Genomic DNA, 27,837 nt, shown 5'->3' on the forward strand with positions numbered 1-27,837 from the left:
CACCCACCAGCTCAGAGCAATGTGTTAGGAAAGCAGCACTAAGGAGAAGGAAATAGGGATTGCTGCAGAATAGCAATATTTACACAAAAGAATACTGAGTGCCTTTAAAATTACAATTTTTACATTTTTAGATATAAAGAAGGCAACAGGAATAATCATATTGGTCTCCTGCATACAAATGTTCTTAGAATTCATCTGATGTCCCAAGTTTCTTCTGGCTGAGATAACAAGACATGGATTCTTCAGAGGCTTCAAGAGACAGAACCAGCACTGTATCCCTTGGCAATTGGTGCCAAAAAATTATTTAATTGTTGCTATTTAGTCACTGTTAAAACCACGTACGTTCTTTTTCTAGCTTACATTTATCTAAGTTGAATTTCTAACTGCTGGATCACACTATGCTTTCATCTGTTTTTCATCCACATACAGACATTGCTTTACCCAATGAAATTCACCCCTGCATTTTAGGCTGACAGCAAATGACATTCAACAGTTTTGGTCAGGAGGAAAGGACCCTGCATCCTGCTGCATGTGAAAGGCTGCCACTGAATTCAGACAACCAAGCTGAAAGGTGGCATCTGCTCTCCAGTTAAGGCTTGCTTGGAGCAGTAAGGACAAGCATCATCCACCCAGATGTTCCTGGAGCTTTCTGAAGGGGTGGCCTGAAGCAGCCAGTCAACAAGGCTGGCAGCAGTTGACTACTTTCAGCATTGCTACTGAATTACTGCCATCACCAACTAAAGTTATGAGTACATGGGAGTCCAATAGAAGACAGCAAGGGCCATCAAAGTTGCAGACAAAATTTTGTAGCCATTCTCCAAGGGGAGACATGTGGGGAGGGGTGAGGACATGCACCCCTCAGCAGCTCTGCACAGTGTGGCTGTGCTGCCATCCAGGACCCTGACCCTGCTGCTGTTACTGCTGTGCTTGAGAAACAATGGCAGATTTACCCTTACCTCAGAATCTGGGTCAGGCTTGAACAGTGGCTGACTTCTCCAGATGACACAGCACAGCCAGCTGCAACCAAACTGTAAATACAGAATTTTGAGAATGTAAGTTAGAGTCCTATGGGTCTGGCAAGGGCCTAGAGAGAGAGAAAAGGACTCAACTCTCTCTATGAGTTGTGGTACAATCATCCATCTCCAGGAGAGTGATGCTGTTCACAATCACAGGGAAAACATACTTACAATAGCAACATCAGAACAGTCTGTCCCCTCCAGCCAGCAATGACACAATGGAGGAAGCAGCTGGTGCAGCCAAGCAGCACCAACCTGGCATTATCTTAACACTCTGGGCTGTAAACTGTGTCAGAGCTGTTTTCTATGCAGTTCAGTCATTCCATTCAGGAGAACATGAGCACCAGCAGCAGGGGACCACAGATTACCCTGGCCACGACCTGCCCAGAAGGTCCCTGCAGCTCCATACCAGACCCGTGAAGCAGCAGCTCTGCAGCAGATCCTTGGACACCAGCAATGGATTGCTACAGTCTTAAGAGAAAAAAAACAACAGCTGCCAGGCTTTGCTCTCCCAGTCAAAGCCTTGACACAAGCCACGTGGGCAAGATGAGTCTTGGCAAAGAGGGCACATCTGAGTGTTGAGATTAGGAATTTCCCCACTCTGGGCCAGTGAAGAAACAAAGAGCAAAGGGGAACCAGCCTAATATATTTAATTGTGTAGACCAAACAAATCTATTTTCCTTATGTCTGTTGTCAAGATGTGAAGGATTTTTTCCATTAAAGAACTGACAGTGGGATATGCATGTGAGAAATAGGGAGCAGGCCACTCTCCTTCACTGTGCTGACTAGTCTCTCCCAAATGACATTTCTTATTTTTAATTCCAGGTATTTCTTAGTGTAAGAGAGGTTCCAGATGGGACTGATGCTTGGATGGCTGGGACTCACCCCCACAGCCCAGAGCCAGGACAAAGTCAATCTTCCAGGTAGACTGTGCATCACAGCCTAGGAAAATTCCTGCTTTCCCTTGTGCCTGAGGCATGTGTGCACACACACATCCCAGATCCAGCTGCAAAGCAAACCTGCCCTAGTTTGGGTTAGCAGGCATAGGAAAAAGGCTGAAACCTGACTCCAAGTCTCCAGTATTGATTGGGCCCAAGTGTTCCCCTTTCCATGCCTTGAGACATTCTCTCCCCCCTCTCCCATATGCACTCCCTCAGTCACAGGATCACCCAGCTGAATGCACCAACTAAGCACCCCGTGTTTCTCAGCCTAGCAGGATGGAAAACCTGTCTGACAGCTGAAGTTCCTGCAAGAAGCATGACGAGGTGCTAAGAAAATAACTGTGCTTACAAATTCTTTGGGCTGAAACAGCTGCTTTTGTAGCTGGATGGGTTTTTGGCTGGCAGTCAGCTCTCCCTACAAGGCATCTCTAAAAGACACTCCATTTACTTCCTGTTCCCTAGCAAGTCCCTGCAGGAAGGCAAAGAAACTGGGATTAAACATACATGACAGAGCCCAGCCAAGACACACAATCTGAATTCCCAGACAAAGTGCAAGACAAATATAAGCATCACAGAGGAACAAATGTAATATGGGTTTAAGTCTTGCATGAGCCCTCTGTAAATGTGATCTAACAGCAGGCTGCACCTTCCAGCCTGGCAGATTCCATAAATGCAAGGTCTGCAACACATCAGAACTCACAAAGAGAGACAAGGAATCAGGGATTTAGAATGAGACCTTAGGGATTCACCATAAACTTGAGGGACAAAGAACCCCTACAGTCAAATGGTGGTTGGTGCCCTGACATAAAATGAATGGGTTCTTTGAGTCCCAACCCAATTCTGCACAACTGGAGCTGCAGGGCTCCAGATTTTTGATTGGGAAGGGAAGAAATTAGAAACAAAAAACTGTCTGAACTCTTCTCTTCCTGCCTGTCTGGGACAGGCACCCAGTGGCCTCTAACATCATAAGACCTCCTGATGTCTGAGTGACATTATCAGTGTAACTCCAGCTGTAGTACAGATTAGTCAACAGCAGTTTAAAGAAGGAATAAAGGAGTGAAGCAACACTGCCCAGCCACAGACAATCTTATATTCTTAGTTTTCCCAAAATAGTTCTCTGGGGTCCCAGCACAATACTCAAAAAAACTAAATTTCCTTTGTAAGTTTAACAAATCCAAAGGCTGCCTTCAACCCATGCAGAATTTAACATCATACCTACTAGTAAAACCCTCAAATGTGAAAACCTCAAGCATTTAAGTTGAATGTGGTTTTTCACAGGTTTCTCCTCTGCTCAGGAGGAGCCTGAGACTTGAGGTACAGAGCAGACACACCAAGTCCCCCTCCCCACAGGAAAAATCCCACTAAATCCAGCAGCATAGTCAGCCCAGCAGGAAGCATAAATCTCACAGGAAAGGCTATTCTAGAGGTGTTTCCAGGATGGTTTTCCAGATTAGAGACATTTTGGGATCAAAGCCAAGGCAAATCTGGCCAGGACCTCCAAGATGGTGGCTAAGTGGAAAATCTCCACAGTAGTAAAAAAGAATAGAGGTAGACACTTTTTCTGAAGTTTAAGTTGCTCATGAAAGCAATGAGAAGTTTTCCTCTCTCCCTAAAATATTACATTTGTTTTGGCAATGAGGAAAAGGAATCCTCTCCCCTGCATACGGCATATTTCCCTGTTCCTGAAGTGAGTTTACAAAAAACTGAAAAAGGAAAAAAAACTCCTGCCACCAGAGTAATGATTTTTAACAAGTAATTTATTTTTAGTATTAACCATGAATAGAGAATATCAAAGCAACCAAGTCCTCTTGATACTGTTGACACTTTTTCAGGAAGCAACCATCAGAGCCACAAGAACATTTTTTGTCACGCTGGCAGGAGGGCAGTGAGCTGCAAACAGCAGCTCAACAAACTCCATTCAAGGACTTTGTTGAGCTGGGGTCTAAGCAAGGAAATGTTAAGGGAAGCCTGGAGCCAGAGCACTTCCCATGAGACAGTGAATCAAGACCTTCCTCCTCCTGTGAGTCAGTGTCACAGGAGGCAAATTGTAGAGGTTTCTGTCTGTCTGGAGCTGCATCCATGGCACTGCAGCAGACTGTCCCCTCCAGATGCAGAGACAGGACAGAAGCAGGACAGGAGACCTGCTGGGGAGGGCCCATGTTGCAGCTGCTTCTGTTCCAAAGCCTGGCTAGCTCAGTCATGCTGTGAAGATGTCAAAGGGGTAGCAGGCACCTCTGGCCTGTGCTTCATGCACAAAAGTGGAAGAGAATAAGAAAGAGCAGCTCAGGAGACTCAGAGGAAAGTACAAGGGATGAGAATACATGGGTCACAAAGGACATGCAAAGTGCACAAAAACCATGCAAGTTACCTGCTGCAGAAATGACAGCAGGATCATCTCATTTCACAGATCCCTTGAGGAAAAGCAGCCTTTCTGCCATTCCATACTGCTTCAGAGGCTTTATTTCATGCCTTTCCTTAGCCTCCTGACTGATCCTCTCCATCCAGCTCTCCTCTGTCTATGAGCAGAACAGGGACACTTCTGAGGAACAAAACAGCTCATGCTTCTGAGAAGTCGACATTCCTCTCTAGTCACCAAAACAGCCCAAAACCAATAAAAAATGGTGATTTCATGAGAAAAAAACAAGAGCAGGGAGAAAGGAAGATGGTTTATAAAGCCAGCCAAATATTAGAAAGTAAAGTCATTGCATTCACATATAGCACAAAGCCTCCAGTTCAGTGTGACCACATCAGAGCCTGTGAGGATTACTAAGAGCTCTGCTTGGGTTTGCTGCCCACACCCATTCAGCAAAGGGTACCCACAGCTGAGAGAACACGTGTCTTCCTCTTGCTTACTTATTTGGAGCTCTTGTTTGGAAACTCAGACTCAGAAAACTAAGAGCAGCTATTTCCAAATACTTCTTAGGTGGTTATTCATACACTTACAATATTCCATGAGCATTTGTCACTGCTGATTATCTTAGCAAGCATTGTTTGTGAAGCAGGGGTGAAGAAATGGTGCAAGGACAAGTGCAGTTCCCATCCCATCTTAAAGCAGGCCCTACTTTTGTGTAGCATGGCTGAAGCACATGGCCAACCTCTTCCTAAAAGCTTCCAGAGACAGACACCACAAGCTCTTCCCTGATTGAGAGGCTTTGTAACACTCAGCTACTTAAAAAAGCCTTCCCTCTCCAAAGTTTCATGTTGTATCAGATATAACAGATTGCCTAAAAGAGGGGGGTGAGATGAAATATCAGAAAGAAAAAAACCCATAAGTGCAAGGAAACCCTGTGATTTCAATCCACCTCATGCAGTCAGCCTGAAGAACAGGAGGTGAAACCCCAGCTCTGATGAGAACCACAGGAGCCTGGCAAACAATTTAAGAGCTGCTTAAGGTACTGTGCTGAGGAGGTGATGCAATCTCCACCCCAGGATGGAGAGAGCACAAGCTGAATTTAAAAATCCATGGAAAGTAAAATGGTGAAGGACTGTAAGTTAAGTTTTCATCAATTCCCAGTGCAGGGTCAGCTTCTGTAAATAACCCTCCAACACAGGAGACACTCCTTGTTTTCCTCTTTCACTTCAGGAGTTTCTCTCCAGCTGTGAGCTACTTACTTCTCACATGCTTTCTCCTGAGTTTCTCATCAGTGGCAAACAGTGCTGCATGGATCATGCTGGAAAGTGTGGTCTCCACTTCTGTCACCAGGAAGACTCCTGTAAATTGCAGAAATTCAGGGATGCCAGGATCCCACCAGCAAAGGGAAGAAGTGGCATCAGGATTGAGTGAACCAGAGTGACTGGCTTAATGTAACAGCTGCCCAAAGGGCTGGTCTCAATCCCACTGTTACTCTGTACTCTGCTGATGTTCCCAGCACTGGAGATGCCTACACGAGCCAAATTCAGTTCACTGAACTGATCAAAAATTGTGATGAGTGCTCAAAACAGGTATTTTGAGCTGAAGGAGCACTGGGCACTTACTCTCTTGAGAAACTAATTTTGTGCATGCTGAGCAGACTTTGTGTGGGCTGGACTTATGTGCCACTAGTCCACCAAAAGGTCATGAGACAGTCAATAATTCTGTGCAGGTTTTCCCAATTTTCCGCTAATATATTTTTACATTTTTTTTTTATGATTTAGAACAATCTCTTCTTACCTGCTCATGCCTCACTCAAAAAGATCCCATCTCTGATGGGAGGGCTTTGCACATCATGACAAACAGCAGCAGCAAAGCCCTGCCCTCCACTGAAAAGTCCATCTCTACATACAGGTGGTCACTCCAACCTCACTGCTGGGTGAAGATGTTTTCTTCCTCCCACAGAAGATAAGCAACAGGATCTGTGCAAGTCAGGATCTGTGCAAGTCAGGCTCCCTGCAAGGCAAAGCAGCAGCAGGTAAGGCCAGTGGACACTCCTTACAAGGAAGTGGAACATTCCCTCACTTACTCACAGGAACAGCTGTAGTCACCCTAAAGGGTGGGGGGAGAGATAGGACTGGGAGGCAGCACAAGGAGATAATGGAGAAAATCAAGAAATATGTGGATTTGTTGTATTTTTCAGGCTTGAGCTCCTAGCAAAGATTTCTTTCTCTGGTCTTCAGCAGCATGAAATATTCTCTAGATGACAGCTGCATTTCCAAAACCCTACAGCACCTGGGGAGAGCTGTCAGAGCAAGTCCTGGCCACTTCCAACCAGGCACCTCTAGCTCCTCAGCTGCCACAATGCCTGTCCCATCCAACCAAAAGAGAGCTGGGGAATTCATTCAGTTTTACAGAAAACTGTAAATTCACAGGGAAACACATGAAACTCTGCAAATTCCCAAATAATTCTGGCAATAAAAAGTCTGAGTGTTGGAAACCCTGAACTATTTTGAAGCAGCCATTTTAAATCACACTTGATTTCAGTTGACAAGATTACTTGGAGATGATATGCTGCCACTTGAACAAAGGCAAGATTTCAGGTGAAATCACTCAAAAGAACTCAAACAGGCAGTGGGGAGGTGTTTCTACTGGAACACCTGCAAAGGCAACTGAAAGAAGTGACAGAAAGCCTTAGCAAACATCAGTCCCTGTTCCCACCAGTCCTCCCAAAAACTCACACAGAGAGACAGAAGTCACACCTCCTGGCTCCACTGTCCCTGGCCTATGGATGAAAAGCATTTCTGGGTAAAAATAAGGATACTGCTACATATTTCTTACATTTCCATGTTAAAATGAGGAAGGGCCTTGTCACAGCTGCCAGTCACCACACTATTACATCAGCCACAATGCCACAATTCCAAAGAGAGGCGAGCATCAAAGTTTGAAAAGGATCAAAATGAATCAAAGGAATCAAGGCTGAATCAAACCTGCGATACTCCCAAAAGATATCCTGAAGCTTAATTATTTTTAATCTGGGGTGGACTGTGTCATCCTGGAACTGAGTCAACTGAAAAGCAGACATTCAAAGCACTTTACTCTCCCCCTGCTGCCCCTCTGCTCTGTGTCAGTCATCACTTCTGGGTTTGTAAAAGCTTAGTGGGATTTGCACAGGGCCAGGCAAATCAGGCTGCTCAATTTACTGCCATACAACGAATATATTCCGGTAACAGGCTGCTCTCCTGCCAATGCCTTCTGTTTTCCAACCCATTTCATTTTCTTTAGTGACTTTATTTCAGACAAGTGGATAACCAGAGCCTTGGCCTGACTCCATATGTGGATTCTGTCTGTCAGGAGTGCCAGTTAATTCTTTGCAGAAATCCTGCCCATGTAGGACGCAGGTACAAAATCTCTCCTCCCCGTGCCAGACCCAGTTTATTTGCTCCTGTTTTGGTTCCCTTTTCACCATCAGTCAGCCCACAAAGCACTGACTGCCTCCCTGCCTTTCCTGCCAGGCTCTTTCCAAGGAAACCTGTCCATACCTATGCAGGCTGAGGCCATGCCTTTGCTTTGGGCAGTGACGTGTGCTTGGGGTGGAGGTCACCATTGTTTCAGCTCCCTGATTCCACAAAGGAGTGTTAATAATTTCTCACAACTGCAGTAAATGAAGAGTGGCAGCTACACCCAGTCTATAATATGAGACATCCTTGCTTTTCCTCTTAACTGCCAAAGAGAGGGGTTCTTTCTTTCAGAAGGTGCCTGAGGTTGCAATGTTATCTAGGCAGAATCCACTAACTTTAATGGGCTTTCTCTCAAATATGTCAACCATATTGATGCATAAGACAGGGTCACCCTGCCCTGAGCCAGGCCCAGGGACTCCTGAGACTGTTTGGATCAGAAATCAGAGCTGGGGTACCTCCCTCACACCATCATGTCTCCCCTCACAAGGAAGGGATGCAGTGGATAATGCAGTTGCCAACTGTGGTGTTCAAACAAAGCAGTTTGACAGTGCTAACACAAAAGTTCAGCTGTGCTGTGGAAGGTAGATGCACGATCACAAAAATTAAATACCTTTCATTGAGGCCATAAAAGGTATTTCTTGCAGAGAAATTGTACAAGAGTCAGTCAGAAGATAACTGATTTGTCTCAAGAGGTACCCACTTTTAAGGTGTTCTCTGACTTGAAGAGTGCAATTATACACCAACCTTTGGCTTCCTTGAGCATCATATAAAGAAAAGAAAACATTAGGAAACATCTTCCATGCCCCTTCTCTGCCTTGTGTAGAAGGTTATGTACAAGAACTAAAACATCAGAGCCAGAAGCCTTAATTTGCAGAAAATAATCTAATTTTTCATAATCAGTGCAACATTAAAACCATCCTCCCAAAACTCAGCTGTGCCAAGGCTTGTAAGCTTAGAGTGAAATTATCCCCAACAGAAAAGATTCACTGCCCCAGCAAAAAAATGAGGAGCAGTGGAAAACAGAAACAAAATTACACAAGTGGTGAAAAGTAAAAGGAGGTGGTGGTTTAGACACATCCCATCTTGATATGCAATGTTTCAGTAACCAGGGTGAGGAAATGGGTTTTCCTTTTAAACAAGGGTGGGCCAAATCCTTGGCTAGAATAAATCAGGGCTGCCCTGCTGAAATCAATGGATTGTTGCTCATTCACAGCAGCTCAGGGTCTGGCACATGGTTTTCTCCTGACAGTATCACAGTAATGTAATTCTAAATTAAAATCATGTGGAGATGTTGTTTCGATAAAATGTTGTTAAATGCTAAATATACCAAATGTGAACTGAACTAAAATGAACCTAATATAAGAAAGAGCAAAGGGAATGCCTCTCTGTTCTAATGTGGACTCAGAGGGTAGAAAGAATTACAGGACAATTTGATTAAATCCCTTGAAGCATTCTCACTGACTAATTAGTCTCTATATTCTGGAAGGTTTTAGGGTTTAGCACATTTCCTCATGCTCACTAAGAGCTCACTGTAATTCCTGCAGCCAAAAGCACCCAGGATGCAGAGCACAGCTGGATCAGCTGGCAGAGGGGGGACTGTAATGGTGATCCCCTCCCTAGCCCCCAACAGCCCAGAGGGGCCTGCTGGGCTTGCAGCTGGTGAGTCCTGCACAGCATCCCATTGCCAGCTGAACTGCTGCAAACAGCTGAGAGAAACTAAAGGACGTTCTTCAGCTGCAGACACGGAAGCAGCACCCTGGGAACCCCTTGAGCATCACAGCAGCCAGACAGGGGAGACATTGCAATCACTTGTGCAACTCTGTCTCGTTTAGTCACAAGGTGGATGTGAGCAGGACTATTGCAGCCACACCAAGCAGAGAGTGATGGATTTCTCACAGAGCACCCCAGGCACTCTCCTCCCAGCTGATGCTCTCCCTCCTAGATCCATCCTCACGGCCATGGCAGTGACATGACATGATCCACCCTGCCCTGTCTAGCCAAACCCCAGCTCCCCCTGATCCCAAACAACCAGGCTTCTCAGCCTCTTTCAGGATCAGCCAGGAAGATGCTAATTCCCTGCTGAAGTGGGTGGCCACCTTTATTATGTTTCAGGCCTGAGAAATCTCACCAGTGCACTGAGAACCACAGGGCTCCTTCCTAATTACACAGCAGAGCACCACACGGTTGATGTCAGCAGCTCGCCGGCCCCCCAGCCCCATCCTGGCCGGTGTGACACAGCAGCTGCCAGTGGAAGTGCCGAGCAGGTTGCAGCCAGGGCCGGCAGCACCGCTGCCAAACAGGCGCCCAGAGCCCTGGTGAGTCACTGCTCCTGCATTGCAACATCGGAAGTGGCAATTCGAACCCATTGCCTGGCTGCTCTCACATTTCCCAATGAAGGCTGCAGGAAGGTGGAGAACTCAGGCTCAGGGCATGATAGATGCATTTTTAAATTCCCAGGGGAGCTTTCAAAATTAGAACTAGCTGTAGGACCCCTTTTGTTTTTGTTTTTCCATCCTCTCTTTCCTTTTGGTCTGATTAACTTGGGTGACTAGCTTGCACAATTTTATCAGGTTGGGCCTGATGAATCATTCATCTCCAGCAAGCAACAGTGAGAGATTGCAGGCCAGGCAGGGTCTGTGCTGCAGTAACCAAAAAAAGCAAAAAAACCACCCCCACCAAGAGACAGGGAAGGGGGGCAGGGAAAATGAGACAGTGGGCCAACAGCACTCATGGACAGCTTTCCAATGTCTGGTCTCAGACAACTACCAGCACATTCATTTGTAAGCCTGCCAGACCTCCTAGGAGACCTAAAAGGCTGCTGTTATTTATAAAGCTAGATGTAGTTATTCTGCCTGTGTGCAACACTAGCTCATTGCATTTATAGGTACCTGTCCCATTCACCTACTTCTGGCCCTCATTCCCATAAATCCATGAGGCTGGCAGGATCTGCCTTCAAGCACTGAGATACCTCTCCTTGCCAGGCAGGGCCGTTTGGAAGTGTCTGTCACCACTGCAGGTCTCAGCAGCATGTACATGTAAATATATACCTGGAAGCCCCACATTTCTGTCAACATACAGGAAGACAGATTCAAGAATTTGTCTTCCACGTGGAGAGCACCAGATTTTACATTTCATTTGTAAAAAGCTCCCAGTAAATCTTAACGACGAAAGTTTGATTTAGTGATGGCTTAAACCTGTCAGCTGGCTTCAGTAGAGAAGATATACAAGCCAGTCCCATCAATTCTGGCAGCCTGGAATCCCAGCCCCCCTTAAATAAAATCAGACATCCTAGATTTTATGCCTGAACCTCAAACAATCTTCCCATAAATCCAACTTGAAGCTCATCTGGTCAGGCATGAAGAGCTTTACAAACAGTGAAGCTGGGGCTGCGGGCAAGCAAAGTCAGTTCCTACAAGTTGTGCTGGGGACAGGAAAAGCAAGAGATTTGGCCTTTATAGTTTGTGGATGTTCACACACAAACACAAGAGAACTTTAATATTTTGAAGGTGAAAGACTTACATGTCAACAACAAAAAGGCAAAAATGGTACAGGCAGCTGTATGTCACATGTCACTGTTGAGACCAGCTGGGCTCACTCCTACCAACCAGAAGCCTTGCCCAAATGTAGATACAGAAACTGAGGCAAAGTGCTACTTCCAGCAGCCCATACATTCAGAAACTTTCAAGAAGAACCATGTTCTACCAGCCCCAATCCCAGATTTCTTATGTGCTTCAATTTGTGCCATCATTTTGGGCCAGCAGTTGCTAAATCAGATCTAAAGCCTCATGCAGTTGTCCAGGCCTGGCTCCCTCAAGCAGACACACAACCATGGCAAGAAGCATTTTGGCTCTCTGCAAGCCTCAGCAGTGGACAGTCCTGAGAGGTGTCTCAAACAGCTCCCTCAGAGAAAGAAGCACAATCCAAAGGCAGATACAATTTCCCCTGTTTAATCTCTTGGAATAATTCCCTCTCTCAGACATGAATTAAAAGTCATCCAGAGAAAAATATCTGCCCTTGCGTACTTGATTTCAGGGACTGATTATATAACATTGGATGTGGCATAAATTTCAACCCTCAAAAAACACTCAAAATCCAAGAACCAAGGAAAAAGGTGGTCCCTCAGCTTAGAGCATATCCATATTCCACATATCTACCCAAGAGAGCCAACAGCCCAAAGCTGAGAGGGAAGGAGGCTGAGATCTGTGGGGTTGGATCTGGAGGCAGGAATTTTCACATCTTAGTTCCAGTGTCTGACTCACTGCTGGAATGAGCAGGTGTCTCTCTACAAGAGGTAGCCACAAACATTTTAACCCAAATTTATATTTCTCTATTAAAGTCATTATCTACATAATGTAGCATTTACCAATAACCATCTCAAAAGGTTCCCAACCAATTCTCCTAGGAACCTAAACAATACAGCTTTGGGTTAAGGGTGTGAGAGAGATGAAGCAAAGCTGACTCAAGCTGCTTCCAGTAGCTGAGTGAAACACAGTGAATACAGAGCAAACCTGATTTTCCCCTTGCTGCTGCACACAATATTTGCAAGCAATTACACTGGCTGCAGCAGTTTAACACACACAGGAGAATATCAAGATACTTTGTGTGTTATTTACACATCTAGTTATGAAATTCAGGTCATAAACTGAAAAGAAAACTAGATTTTTAAAACAATTTTGTGTTTTAAGATGCCTATTGCAGGGACAAATGGAAACAAATAAATACATTTTCTCTGTGGACTTCCATCTTAGATGATCATTTGTACCTTTCTAGGATTAACAGCAGCTCACAGTTCCCTCCTCCATGATCACCATAGATTTTACTTCACCTCTATCTTATAGTCCCTAACCACAGATGATTTATAGCATGTACTTTAAAAACCCTCCAGTCTCACTGTAAGGCAGTGAGGAATCCATGTTCTCTGCTAGGTTAAGGCCACAATCAGTCAACCTCAGAAGAATGAAATGCCACCAAGTGTCCTGGGAGAATGGAAGACAACAGTGCCTCTGGGAAAGGATGCATGGAAAAAAAAAAAAAAAAAAAAAAAAGGCAAAACATGCAGAGTTTCTTTTGTTAACAAAATCTGACCATATCCCAGGTGCCTTAGAGGGTACCTGAGGACCTCTCTAGCAAAAGACACACAGTACTCAGCTGGTAACTAGCTGGGTACTGTGCACTCACAGCCAGAGCTCAGACTTCATTGAGGTAAATTAAGCAGGGACCTACAGCCACCATCACCTGAAAGCTGGCCAGTGACCATGGTTCAGCTCCTGGAAAACTGCCATACCTGCCCCAGCCCAGCAGCAGATCAAGCCTGGGAGCTCAGCAGCCCCTCCATGTAAGAGCTCCTCCCCCTCAATATGAACACACACAATCTACAATGATGTGGAAGCTTCCCTGGGTCTGTATTTGGGGGACACAGGACCCTTTAACCTCTAGTTTGCCCTGGCCTTCTGCTCCCATGTTTTTAGGGAGCTGGAGACTGGGCTGCAGCAAACACCAGAGGTGGGGTGCCTCTGCAGGTCACTGCTCCATCTCCAGATCTTCACTGGTGTGGCAAATGCCAACTCCCTGTCTGCAAAGCAAGCACAGATTTTGCAAGAATCCTCTCTCAGGGGGAAAGCACCTTCTCTCCCCACTAGCCCCATCCTTGAAGCAACACTAAACAGCCTCTGGAGTCTGCTAATGCTGGTGTAGCAGGGTTGGCTTTGTAGGAGGACTTTAAATATCATCACCAGGACACCTTATTTTTCAGTTCTGAAGTGTTACAAGAAGAGACACCTTAAAAAAAAAGAAGAAAATAAAATAAAGTTTACTGCCAAAGTAAAACTAAAACACCAAAAACAAACACTTCCGTTTCTGGAGTCTGGGGAAGAAACAAAGAGACAAAAGAGTTTCTTTTTCAGGGTCTCAGCAACAGAGCTGAGCAATGGATGACAGAGTAGCTCTCCAATACATTTGAGGAACATCCCACAGAGTCTGAAAGCAGCACTTACAATGCTGTTTTGCAACTGGGAGAAGAATCACAGTATGATCCAGTAATCAAGGAAAGGAGTCAGATTCATAGAATATTTTTTAACCCATAATAAATTGCAGTTTCCTAAACTTTATTGCGGTCACAAAGTCAGAACAAAATTTGATAAAAAAATACAATTATTGTGCACAGAAAATTGTGAAAAATGTCACTAAATACTCAGAGGAAAAACAGTGAGTGCCTTTTTAATGAAAACCAAGCCTGTGGATTGCTGCTTTCTGAAAGCAGTTTGGTAAATGGTTTTGTTTTCCAATAAGCAAAACAAATACTGGAATGGGCTCATTGTCCTTTCTCTTCTCTTGCTCCAAACTTCCCCATTTTTCAAAGTGGAATAAAGGATGTCACTCCTCCAATTTTAAAACCAGTAAATTGTTTCCAAGTGTACTGTGAGCCAGAAGGGAGATAGGGCAGTAAAGGAAGGTCAGGAGACCCTGATGTACCCTAGGGATTGCAAAGGATAGACAACAAAAAAGCAAAAGCAAAACCTGCCCCTGACAAACTAGATTGGGAAAGTGCCTGGAGATGGGGCTTATCATGCCCCAACTTGAAACTCCCCAAGCAAAGCACACACCCATGTCTCTACATGAAAGCAATGAGAGGGGAAGGAAGCACAGTTAGGGTTTGGTGCTGCTCAAACCCCATGCAATTACAGGTAAGAGTAAACACCTTATTCAAGGATGAGCAATCATCCCTCAAGGGAAAACCCTGGAGCTTCCAGCCCTCCCAGGAAGGTCACAAATGGGTACAGGAAACAAGAGGAGACTTGCACAAAGGGAATGAGCTAAACCTCACTGGCCCTGAGTGAGGACCTGAACAGACAGGTTCATGTGCTCCAGCACTGGGCACAGATTGCAGAACAAACACGTGGGAAGCTGAGGCGTCACTGAACCTTGTATTTCTGAAGCTCTAAGATTATTATTTAATCCTTCTTCCTAATACAGCAACTGCCATAAAAGCTCCAGTTTGGCAAGAGCACCTAATTTAGTGTTTCTGACAAGAGTCTTTTCTCCATGGCAGAATAGTTGGGAGCATGAAGCTGGGAGCAGATCTGTTCCTTATAAAGGCAGTGGATCCTCAAATTGTACCCAGCTCTAGTCACCTCTCTCTTAACACGTCTACATGCCCATTACACAGGTTTCAACATTTCCCAAATAACTCTTGAACAGTCTAAATCCATTTTTCACTTTCAGGGCCATCCACCAGACAAGTTTACAGCCTTGCAGATGCTATTTCCCATTTATCAGGGCCCAACAAACCATGAGATGCACAGTGTCTGATCCAGGAAATTCATACTCTGAGGACTTACTCACTGGTAGCAATTGAGAACAGTTCTGCAGAGCTGTGGGGGCTCCCAGGAGATGAGCATAGGGGCTCCTCTGCAGTTCATCCCTGCCACCATCCCACACGAAGAGGCAGCTCTCAGCAGGCTCAGAAGTCTTTCCTCTGTGGAGGAAGAGGTGGTGGTATGAAGTTGGTAGCAGAACTGTTCCTCACAGATATAGGGGATCCTGAAAATATACCCAAACTCTGGTCAATCCTCCCTTAACACACATACATACCCTCACACAAGCTTCAACAGACACCTTAAGAACAGAGACAGGTAACATGTGTCAGCACAAAACATCCAGGTACCAAATGCCTGAGGAAAAGTCTATTGAACTCCTTCAGCGGGCTCAGGAGGAGACAAGTGACAGCTCATTTGTTGCCATAAGTACTTGTTCCTCAGATGCCAGGGCCAGTCAATGTGAGCTAATTAATCTCCCTGAAAAAAATGAAACCATCTGGCTGCACAGCAACCACTCTTCCTGCCTGGGTGCCAAAGCCCACATGGCAGATCACGGAGAGACCATATCAAACAAGGAAGCACAGCAATGACATATTCCTTGCTACTGTCACACAGCCCAAGTAGCCACCTGGGAAGGTCAGGCAGCCCCCAGACTGCAGACATTTCCCTCCTCTGCCCACTGTCCTGCTGCATGGGAAGAGCCTCCCTTGCCCAGACACAGAGCTGACAGCCAGGAGCCCTGGTGCCATGGTGGTGTGTGCCAGGAGGACAGAGCAGTCCCCTTCCAGCACAGCAAGAGGAGCTGCTGCCTGAGGGCCAGCAAGATTATTCAGCGCTGGTCACAAAGAGCAGGGCTGACAGTGCCAACACGAGCAGGGGCAGCCCATCTGCCTCCAGCCCACCTACTCCTATTGATCCTTGTCTCTGAGCACTGACTTCTATTCATGTACTGGTTTCCTGGCCACTGGGGGAGGAGTTTCCTGCTCTGCAGAGCCACAGTTTGGCAGAAGTACCTGCAGCCTTCACAGCCCTGGTCATCACAAGTCCTTGGCTTTGCCCCCGCATGGCCAAAGTCATATCCAATCCCCAAGGCAAGCTGCCAGGATCAGGCTCACAATGGTGATGGATAATTACCAATAATCACTTGAGCTGCTCCCCACCTCTCACCACTGCTATGAGCAGGAAAACCACTGGAGGAAACAAGCCTTTCCTGGCAATACCCCAGCTAAACTGAATCAGCAACAAGTTTTGAAGGATGTCAAGACTGGTGGCCACTGAGGGACTTCCAGAAATGCTGCTGTTTCCCTTAACATTGCTGCATATGTCAATTATCTAAATTTTTCACATATTGGTCACATAAACAATATTCAGGGCAGTAATGTGACAATCAAACTCATGATTCACTACTAACATGGCATTTGCTGAAGGCTTTTCCCTCACTCACCAAAGTGCAGCCTATCACCAAAACAGGAGCAGAGTTTTTCTTTATTAATTTTTTTCATTACAAGTGATGGCAGAACCAAAGTGAGGGTACTAAGAAACCAGCACATGTAAACTACAAAAATTCCCTGAAGGAACCACAAATCATACAAAAATTTAGTAGGATAACTAGAACTGCAGCACGCTTCTCCCATGCCAGCTACCTGGACAGTCTCATCATGTATGGCTTGCAGAGGTCTTCCCCCAAAAGAGGAGGTTTCATTTTTTAACAAAGAACAGAGTTAAACTCAGCTCAATTAGGTAGAAACAGGCAGAGCTCTATTTCAAGCATGTCCCAGTTGCTCAGTGCAGTACAACTGCAAGAACTAGGAAGAGGGAGGGGAGAGAAAAAGGCTTTGTGGTTAATTATGAGTGTGCTAACATGGTGAGAAATCAGGCAGTGAGGATGGCAGAGATAATTACCCTATGAGCTGCATTTCCCTTTTGGACAGGAGATAATGAGACATCTTTTGCTATGCACAGGAGTCTCCTAGCAGAGGAAACCAAAGAGCAAGCAAGGTGCAGCTGCAAAAACCCACTGTCTCCTCACCAGTGCTGGGAAACAGGGCCAAGCATTCCTAGCAAAAGGAAAACAGAAAAAAATTAACCAACTCAGGGCAACCCAAGTAGTTTTCCCTTCTCCTTGGGCACTCCTCATGATTCCCAACCTGGGCAACTGCCCCAGGTTGCTACAGATGTCATAGATGCATCCTGCTTGGCAGGGACCTTGGCTCAGGGAGAGGTGCAGAAGGGACAGGTGCACTCTACTCACTTCGTGAAACCTGGGCAGGCAGAAATTAGCTACTTGGGCTGAGAAGCCCCAGAAGACTCAGGGAAATGCATGGAATATCACAAAGCTGTTTGAAAGGAGCCACAGCAGCTGCAGCCAGGCACAGATTATCCTAAATCCCTCAGTTTCAGTGAGCCAGGGACTACTTCATACCTGTCCCCTCCAAGAGAAGACTGATTCTCAGGTACTCAAGCCCCCAGGAGCACTTCCAAATGCTGCAGCCTTGTGAGGTCTCAAAAGCATTCAGCTGCTCAGGGAAAAGGCTCAGTTTGAGAACATTAAAACAAACCTACAAACTATGTGAGCAAAATCATCATTGGGTACGCAGTTACTCCAGGCAGTGAGGATGGAGCAGAAGATGGAGACAGAAAGTTTTGCAGGTGTGTTGCCTTGCAAGTTCGAGTTAGTCCTGGAGCTGACCCGGCAGAGGGATGGAGGTTCCTCCTGGTTATTTACATCTTGAGTCCACCTCAGTACCTCTTCCCCAGGAGCTCCTTTGCTGATCATAAAAACGTCAGTTAATGACGCTATTTTTAGCACCCACAGCTGGGAGAAGCTAAACCTTTTAACAAAGCCTGCTCGACACTGTAACGAGCACATTATTGCTGAGGGGGAGGAAAGAAAAAAAGGTGGGGGTGAGCCTGTATCTAGGTCAGCATCAATCTCTCTCTGTCACCTATAGTCTTGTTTTATGGGAAGCATGTGGATAATAAATGGTGATTAAGGAAAGTGAAGGGGAAGAGGCAATCCTGAGAAATTTATAGATAGGAGAGAATTCACATTAATAGCAGATAATATAGAGCTGCGAAACTGTTATAAAAAAAGGCATTAGAAAAAGCTCTATAATTGAGGTTATTAGACACAACTACACCAGGGTTTGGGGTTTTTTCCCATTCTGGGTACATGTCACAGTGATGTATGTCACTTTTGATCGTGATAATAACAGTAAAATATCCATGTTAAAGCCAAGTACATTAACTTCTATATTGGTGTAATTTACTACATTATGAGTTCCCATCATTCAGGAGCCAGACAAAATGCTCTCCTTACGATGTCGATAACCGTGCACACATTTTACAGGAAGAAGTGTTTCTTTAAATATCTATCATATGTTAACGAATTCTTTTAACTTGCCATTACTCTTGTCAGAAAAGACAGGGAGCAGGAGAAGAGGGGTAAACTATTTGTACTGCTAACATACATCATGAGCTGGATTTGCCCAAGAGTGTCTCATGCACAGCTGCTTTCCCAGCCAAACATATGAGAGATTAGTTTGCTATATGGAAAGGGGCAGAATGGACTGGACAGAAGCCATTATCTTTTAAAAATACATATGCATCAATATGATATCGAAGGAAACATTAGACGTTACTCACTTGCCAACAAAAATAGTCAAGACAAAGGATTCTCCTGATTTACAAGTGTGGTTCAGTAACAGGAAGGTGGAGAACCTGTCTCTCAAGGATGAAGGGGTGCTATAGTGGACTAGGTGCTTAGAGTTATAAATAGACCAAGCCAAACCTCAATCCTTTTCTGTCTATTCTCCATTGCAGGAGCCAAATAACTGCGAAAGGACCCCAAACCTGGTCATCTGCAGGGTGTAACTACAGTGGCATCAACCTCTCAAGTGCTAGGTGAGGCTTGGGCTCTGTGAGGAAGCAGGCAGGAGGCTGCTGATGGCTGAGCCTTCGGCTCCTGTCGCGGCAGAGCTGCAGTCTACTCTCAGACTGCCTCTCCAAGCACCCCCGCACCCTGGGGCAAGTCATTCCTTTGACTACTCTTTCCAAAAAAAGTGAACGCCTCCAGCTAAGGGCTGTGATTGTACAGGGACAAGCACAATGAAGCCTCGAGGGACTGCAGCAAGAATCCTTCCTGCTTCAAGATAAACCCGTTCTGAGACCGTGTGGAGCTGTAAAGCAAACCAAACTACTCATACCAAGGGCAAAAGCATCCTTAGAGAATCTACTTCAAAACTGCATGGAAGAGGACTTTATACCAGTGTGATATCAAAAATGGGGTGGGCATTCAGAGGCTGAGCTAGAACAAGTTTTAACGCTTTCAAAAACCACATAAGAAAACGTTTCTTCTTCCTGCAGTACAAACCATACAATACAAAGTAATCACTCCCAGTTACTCTTAGCCTAGAGCCCCCGTCCATAATAGCAATAAGACCTCGCAGCTGCCTCCAGCCGCTGTATTCCTGAGGGCCAAGGGGTCTGAATGTGAAGGTAGTTCTGTTCACACTCAGTTTGACTCATTAAATCAATCAATTCACTTTCAGGATCAGGCACTGAGAAATGCAATCAGCTCCCCCAAGCTGCACTTTCAAATTGCAAATTACAGAATAGCTTCAATGTTAAGAAAGAATTAAATTACTCCAGCTTTTTTCCAAAACAAAACACTGCAGTGTGGCATTACTGAACACCATCCCACCCAAATGGAATTTGATACTTCATTCAAGCCCAAACATTTTGCTTCCACATATGCAGTTGATTAATTGAGGATTCAACCATTTATGCCCTGCTATGTTCTAGTCTGGGATTTTAGGGGTTTTATCTCTTAACAGTAACTGCATACAAATGGTGTTAGCTGGTGCCTTGGAAGTGAGACACAGCAAACTGGAGAGTTCTCTCCTCCTTTCACTTCTGAGCTACGTGACCTCGCACCTACTGAAGACGCTGCTATTCTTTCGTTGTTCCTCGCTGTGTGAGCCACACTCTGTCTGCTCTTCCCATTCTGTGCAGCCTGGACAGTCCCCTATCTAAATGGCTGGCAGGTCTCTGCTGGCTTTCCTGGTGTTATCCACCCCGGCACCCAACCTAACCTAGATACCTGCCACCTCCCTGCCCTCTACTGTTGCTTTCACAATGGCTTGTCTGCTGAGAAAATATTTACTTTGCATTTGAGAAAAGGTCAATGAACTGGTGGTTTAAACCACTCTCCTCCGGGACAACAAGAATGGGAGTCAGACTCTAAAAGAGAAAATTAGCCTGGGGTCTTTTTCCTCCTCCCTTGCTTTCTCCCACATCCCATTCAGCTGGCATGAAAAGGCTGTCGGTGGCTCCAAGCCCAAAGAAAGGAGGACATATTTCATGTCCCTCATGAAATCCACCTCCATTGGTGGATTGTTCAGCAGGAAGCAGGGCTTGCCCTAATTAAAATTAAGGTGGGTAGCAAAACAGAAACATTCATTTCCTGTAACTGGCAGGAGCAGTTCCCTGTCCTCAGCATTCTTCCTTCAAGTAAACACATTGACTAGGCAGAAAGCAGTTGGATTTGACTCTCCTTGCCTTTGAAATACATTTTGTCAGGTGTGCTCCTTATCCCCAGCTGTAGAAGCAGAGACACAAGTGCACATCAGCTGCACCAAAGTGCTGCAGCACAGCAGGACACGTGGGACATGAAACAAATTTGGCAGCACAACACCCGGTCAAAGGAAGCAATGCACTTTCCTGTGCACAACACAGTGGTTTGTATCAATGTCAAGTTCACTTTTTACCAGGAACTTGGAGGTTCCTGTGTGGTTTATGTACACAAAGAACAGAAGGGCATAAACACTATCATTTCAATGAAAAAAATCTCCCACTCAAATGAAAGGGACAAGAAAGTTAACAAACTACATGATTACAATCCCAGGGTACACATCTGTCTGTTCAAAATACCTCCCAGTACAGTGACCAGCTACACAGAAAACCTGCAAATGAAAACACCTGAGTAACACCAAGCCTAATTCAAAGACATTAAACAGAATGTGAACCCGGATGTTGGTTTCAGTAGCTTTGGAGCAATCCACTCCAGCTCAAGAAAAGTTTCACCATTCCTTTCCTTGCATCTCTCCATTCAGAGCAGCAACAGCTGTTTAACATGGAGCAGTACTTGGAAAGAGCAAACATATCAGGGAGGAAGGTGACTGGAGGAATACATGCTTGGGGGAAGGATTAGGAGGAGAGAAGCGGAATTTTAACAAGGATGAAGATTGCGGGTATATAGATCCCTCCTGACTTTAAATAACTTCGTTCTCAAGATGTAACAGCACAGATTCAGCTTCTGTAGCTCTTCCTGCCTCAGATCCAAAAGATGAGGTTTTACAGGATGGTTGGTTCAAACTAAGACCTCATTTCACTTCACTCTGGATCTGTCCCCTTCTCCCTAAAGCAGGGCCTCTCCTCTCCCCCCAGGCCAGCTGCATTGGTGTAATCCTCTGGGGAGCTGCTCCATCTCAAAGAGACAGCAGCAGATAGATCGTCAGGACAAGAAGTTGCAGGTTTTGCCTGAGTGTGAGCAAACCAATTTCACAGACAGGTAGGATAGTAAACAAGTTGTTTGCTTTTTGCGAGGTAAAGCAGAGCTCTGTAGAAAGCACCTCACTTCCTTCACTCACCTCTGGAATCATCCATCCTCCCTGCTGCTCACAGAGAATTTTTCATGGGCACACACTTAAGGAAGGGATACGAAAATACCAATCTGCACTTCAAACACAAACAGAAAAAAATTGTAGCTGTCTTAGGACTTCCAATGACTTTGACATCTTCATGATCACCCAACATGATGTTTCAGGCAGGTCATATTACCTGTCCAGTGCTCATCAGTTCCTCTCTCTTTCCAAGAGGCTCCCAGTCACCAATTCCTTTCTGTAGAGCACTTACCAGCACCTCAGGGGAACCACACCTCTGCCTGGTAAGGCTCCCACCATGTTTTGTTTGCAGCCAGCTCAGTAGTACAGGAGAAGGGTGAAAAAGTGGGGTTGCTTTATCCCTCAGCCTGCAAGACAAAATGGACAGAGTGCAGATAAAGGGCAGATGGGGAAGTTGCCATAATTAAAATTCTGAGAGAAAGCAGAGTTGCCACTACAATAATTTATTGCAAGGTAGAACCCCCTTAGACAGTTGTCTCTGGGCAGTAAGAGCACATGGATAAAGGAAGGGAAGTACTTGGCCCTTGCTTTGCTTCAGTTCCATAATTCAGCACAAATGCATTTGGGGATTTATGGGTTTTTGGAAGCATCCAGCAAAGCTCAGGGCCCATTCCTTGGGTTATTGTTTTCCCATCTGCTTCTCTTCATTTTATTCCATCACAGAGGCCCCATCGTGGGACACAAGAATGTGACCGGAACAATAGGCAGAGCTTGCAGCCTCCAGGACTGCAGTGAGGGCAGAGCCACCATTGCAGGATGGGAGCCAGCAGCTTCTATATTTATCCCTTTCTTGCTCATTCTAACCATGGACTCAAGAAGTCAGGAGGCTTTCACCAGACCACTGTCCCCGAGCACTGCACATCCAGCAGGGCCCCCTGAACATAAACCATTAATTTCCCTTCTAACAAATGCCAACAGGAAGACTTCCTGCTCCCCCCCCCCCCTCCTTTCCAGATCCCTAGTTTGACAGGCTGATTTTCTTCATATAAGCAAGCTAAACAAAACCATCTTCTCCTCTGCAAGGCTGGTGGCCTTGGAGCAGCCCCAGGACTGCAGAGCTTGGACAGCATGGCCCTGCCTGCCAGAGCAGAGCCCTGGGAGGAGGCAGAAATGGGTGAGCTCTTCCCCCATGTCTGAGTCTGTGTTAAACTCACCAATCCACAGAGACTTGCTCAAGCCCACAACCCAACATCTAATGGCAGGGCATGTGGGGACAACCAGGTCTGAGCACCCATCTGGCCTCAATCACCACCACAGCACATGCATACACTCTCAGACTCAGAGGAGAGGGGCCTGCTGAGCAAAAGCTCAGGTGTTATTGCAAAGTCAGCCCTTTCATGTCCCAAGACACCTCTCTATCCCTTTGAAGGCCCTACAGGAAGCCCAGCTGACTATGACACTGAACACAATGCCATTTAGCACTTACCTGAATTACATCATCAAGTGAGGGGATCCCATAGAGCAAGAGGAAAATCTGTAATGTTTCCAGAAACACTTAACCTAAAAGCTTTGTCACCTGTAAAAAAGGCTTGGCTATAGACAAGTTCCCTTCCTGCCACTCTCACAAGGGCTGCAGACAACTCTGCACTTTGTTTCTCCAGTCCTACCAAAGTTTTATCAAAGGTTGCTGGTGAGAGACTTGAGCACAAAAGTGGCCTCCTGGGAGCCTTGCTGCCATCCATATTACTCCTCTTGTTTACCAGTGTGTTTTCACACCCTGCTTTTTCTCCTGTTGGCATTCCTACCATTACCAGTTCCCCATTCCTTCTAAAAGCGCTGTGAGAGGTTGTATCAAGAAGAGAAGGCTGAAGCTGGATGGGAGAGCTGGTTCTAAATGTTTACTTTAATGTCTGTCCCTGGAAAATCAGTGGTACCTAGAAGTGCCCAAGCACAGATGGAGAAATTACATCTTCTGGTCATATCACAAACCACACCACTAATTTACTCTGTAGCCTCAAACTCGTGGCAGGTTAAATTTTCCTATTTGCACGTGGGGGCTGTTCTGAAGTAGGGGTGCCCAACAAGTGTTTAGAGAGGCCTGGACAAAACCAGCATAGTTAGGAGTCTGAGCAGTCTGTCTTTCTGCAGATTAGGATCCACTGAATACCTTTGCACTGCCAACACTGGCACATCAGCTGCCTTCATCTGCCACACAAATCCCTTTTCCTTTACTTCTTTTATGTTCCGGAGCCTGGCTTCCCTCTGCTCATGTGAGGAGGCAGTGCTCAGTCAGCTCTTTGAACAACTACCACATGCCAGCAAGCTGTAAATGAGCCCTGTGTGCCCAGCCAGTCTGAAAAGAAGAGAGCACTTGCCATCTGGCATTCCTGAAGGTCTTGAGACAAAGTTATTTGTCCAAGGTAGACAAGAGAAAGGAGCTGGAGTTTTCAGTGGAAGAAGCTGACAGAGAAGCACCAGCAGCACTTGAGGGTTTGCTTGGCCCACAAAAGCACTGAATAAAAAAAACCCCATGCTGCTCCATTTTACAGCCAAAACTTTCCCTTACATCTTCCCCTTCCCCCCCAGATTTACCTCCCTGAAATACAAAAAATGAAGCTCAGACCCTTTGGAAGCTTTAGCTTTTAATCAAAAAGGCTGTGAGGTTTTACTACCTCAAAACCAGAGCTGGTCTCTGGCAGAAGATCTTAAAAGCAAGATAGTCTAGTGCCATGGAGAGAACAGATCCAGCCAAGGAGAGACCTGAGGCACACACAGGTAACATAGAGTTTCCAGGAGGTCACACAGTAGTTCAGGATAGGACTGGAAATGATCTGAAACTTTGATAAATCCTACACCATAAGGATGCTTTTCCAGAATATAAAATATTGAACTTACACCACTTTCTCAGAGCAGGGGCCATGCACAACCCATCAACTGGATCCAGACTATTTTTACATGCTTCCTTTCCTGTGTGACTGAAACACTCTGAAGTGTTGCCCTGCATTTATAATAGGCCTTTACCAGTCTCATATCAGCTTTTAATTCTCAGAGTTCTGCCTCTCTCTTTATTCTATCTTCCTCCCATCCATTTAGAAGAAATAGGAATAACTTTTTTTTTTTTCCTGGAAGTCAGACGTAGTGTATCTCCCTGCAGACACAAGCAAATACCTCTTTTCAGGGAGCCACTGAACAATTGTGATTCTTTCTGGATGCCAAGGAGAGAGTCTGAGTCCTCAGCTCTGCTCTTCCACCAGGCTCAGACACCCCAAGGATATCACTTATTTCCCAAAAGTACAGCTGGGTAGCAAGGCCCAGTGGCTCAGCCACTTTCCAGCTGGGTGGGAAACACAAGAGGATAAAGGCAAGGATGCAGCAGAGCAGGAGGTGGCTTAGCAGAGCCTCACAGAGCACAGACAATAACAAGCAGATGTATAATACCAGAAGCTTTAACTTTTCAAGAATAGAGATTATAACTTTACAGATAAGTGCAATCAATGCATATACACAAAGATTTGTGGTCAACAGTGCAATTCCATCCCCAGCTGAATGATCCACTGGGTACACGTGTTCAAATGTGCACAACACTCACTGCTCAACTAAAACTCCGTTCCCATAAAGCCACACAGACTCCCTTGGGCAGAGTCCAAGCAGTTAAATAAAAAAGTCTATCTAGAGTGAGAATTCTTCAGAGACATCCCAGCATCTGGAGAGAGGAGGGGGTCTTACTCTGAGAACTCTTGGAGAGCCCAGCCTTCTGTGGTTAAATACGTGCCTCATCCAGTGTTAATTCCTGGGGAAGAGCATCTCATAATTCCCACCACTTTGTGCAGCAGGACCTGCAGTGAGCAAATGGGCCTGATTCTGCTCCTCTCTCCAGACAAGAGCATACAGCCAGAGCCCAAGATGGGATGGCAGCTGGCCATTCAGTATTTGTTTTTTAGTGAGGCCAGACTCACAGTATGGCTGGTGACAAACAAAAGACATTGCTGTTAGTGTGGGCTTCCTCACTTCCTTTCATTATATCCCCACCCATGGCATGTAAATAAAACTGCAGTCAGCTTTCTCCAAACACTGGGGCACTGAAGACTGTACAAAGCATCAGGAGAGAGCGCAGCCACAGCCAAGGCTGAGGGCACTACCTCCTTCCACCATTCCCTCAAGAGACCGGGCACTCCAAATAGCAGAAAAAACCACTTAGAGCAAAACCCTGCTCTCAACAGGCCTTTGATATGTGAGCTCCTCTAGGACAGCCGTGGTCAGAAGAAATTAAGTTGGATGTAGGACTTGGCTCCCTTCAGAGCCCTGCTGCAGGAGGCTCTGTCCTGCTAAAGAATAGCCTTTGAGATGGCTGTGTAAAGGCTCTGTATTTCATAGTAACATGAGTTCTTTCTGCTGGTGAGTTTCCAAGAGCTCAGCTAGGTAGAGGGACCACCCATATGCATGCAATAGCAAAAGAGTGAACTTGGAGAGATAGAGCCTAGGAGAAATTAACACTGAGAGCTCTCTTGCCATTCCCTTCCTGCCAACGGACACAGGCAACATGGAGGAGTACAGAAAGTCTCACTTGGCAGAACTCAACCACCATCAGAGCTCTGAACCCTATCTTTTTACTCAAGGCTGGCCTGAGCAAGTTTTGGTACCCTCATCACTCTTTGCCATGGCAAACCATAAAAAAAAACCCACCTTTCTATAGGTGAGAGAAGAGGCCAAACCCCACTGCCTTAAAGCTCAGTGCACATCATCAGTCAGCATCCCTCAAGAGGGGCCTCAGAAGCAGCTCAGCATAAGGAGGCATCACCCCAGTAGAAAATTCCAGGGAAAGAGGATGGGAAAAGACAACAGGGCACAGCTCCCATCCCTGTAGGATAGCATACAGCTAGACACAGCCAGCCAATGCATCAAGTGTTATTCAGCACGAACAAAAAAAAGCTCTTTCCAGCCTCTGCCTCACAGCTGCTCATCTGTATTCCATCCCTTGGACCCCAACAACCCTTCTGGCTGAAAGAAATGGAGGACATAATTTCATCTGCTCCCTCCTATCACTCTCCTGTTCCAACATCCTTAACCCACCCATCCCCACTCACTAGAAACCTGTTTGTCTCCTCCACAGGGTCATGTCCCTGCAAAAGATGAACCTCTCATCTGGACACTGAATTTCCTGGATGTTATCTGACCAAGATGGGGAAGGAGGAAAGAAAGGTCTTCCTTCAGAACACAGAGATAGAATTGGTTGAAACAGCTCCAATCAATTGGGCCGCAGTATCTGAGATGGTATTTTGATTCCAGCCCTACAGCAAAAGACAGCACAAGGCCAGGCGAGGGCAGATTACACGATCCCTCAAAGCCGCCTTTCAGTGCAGCACAACATGTCCTCTGTGCTGTTTGAGGGCTTTTTTGGACTGAATGAAATAACACTCCACAGCTCTTGATTCCTACCTCAGGGCAGCAACAGCATCTCTGCTGCCCATCTTTCTCCAGGGAGGAGATTAAATAGCAGAGATGAATCAAAATGCAGTCAATCAGGCCAGGCAATCTGCCAAAGCAGGAAAAAGGAAGGGAGGGAGCAGAAAAGGTACCTCCACAGTGAAGTGACCTGTTTAAATGCTGCTGCTGAACACCAAGCTGCTGGATCTCTCCAAGGCTGCATGGGACAGAAAGAAAACACAGAAGTGGGAACTTTCCTCCTACCCTGGAGGTTGGGGACAGGCAGACCACACTTCTTAAGCATCAGCTGCACTCGAGGAAAGGGGCAGACTCAGCTAGAGGAGCTGAAGACACAGTACAAGGCTAGTCCAGCCTGGGTCTGGCAACTCAGACTGGCAATGGCCTGAAAAGGAGAACGAGATTCAAATGTGCACTACTTCAGGAACTAAGGAAAACACACACCTGAGCCCAAGGGGTTGCAACAGCTCTAAAGGGCTGTGGTAAGTCCCAGCACACAAGACTCTCTTTGCATAGAGGTACAGAGGTCAGGCCTCCAGACCCTCCTGGGCCCTGATGGGTATCTGCACACAGGGCATTTCCACATTCCAGCAGCAGTACCAGAGCTGGAGCCAGCTCCTCTGGCCACAAAAGCACAAGCTGCTGGGGTTGGAAGCAGAGGAAGCTGCTTCAGTGGCTCTCTGTATTT

At 45.9% G+C, this 27,837-nt stretch overlaps 1 long non-coding RNA gene across 1 annotated transcript in view; it reads right to left on the bottom strand.

Annotated features, from left to right (window-relative positions):
• LOC306807667 overlaps positions 1-27,837 on the bottom strand; it is a 138,093-nt gene that overhangs the window by 90,048 nt on the left and 20,208 nt on the right. The window contains exon 4 of the long non-coding RNA XR_013775774.1: positions 22,000-22,114. This is a non-coding gene — a long non-coding RNA (uncharacterized lncRNA). The remainder of the gene's footprint in view (positions 1-21,999; positions 22,115-27,837) is intronic.

The sequence above is a fragment of the Erithacus rubecula genome (assembly GCF_903797595.1).
Source record: "Erithacus rubecula genome assembly, chromosome: 13".
Classification (NCBI taxonomy): Eukaryota; Metazoa; Chordata; class Aves; order Passeriformes; family Muscicapidae; genus Erithacus; species Erithacus rubecula.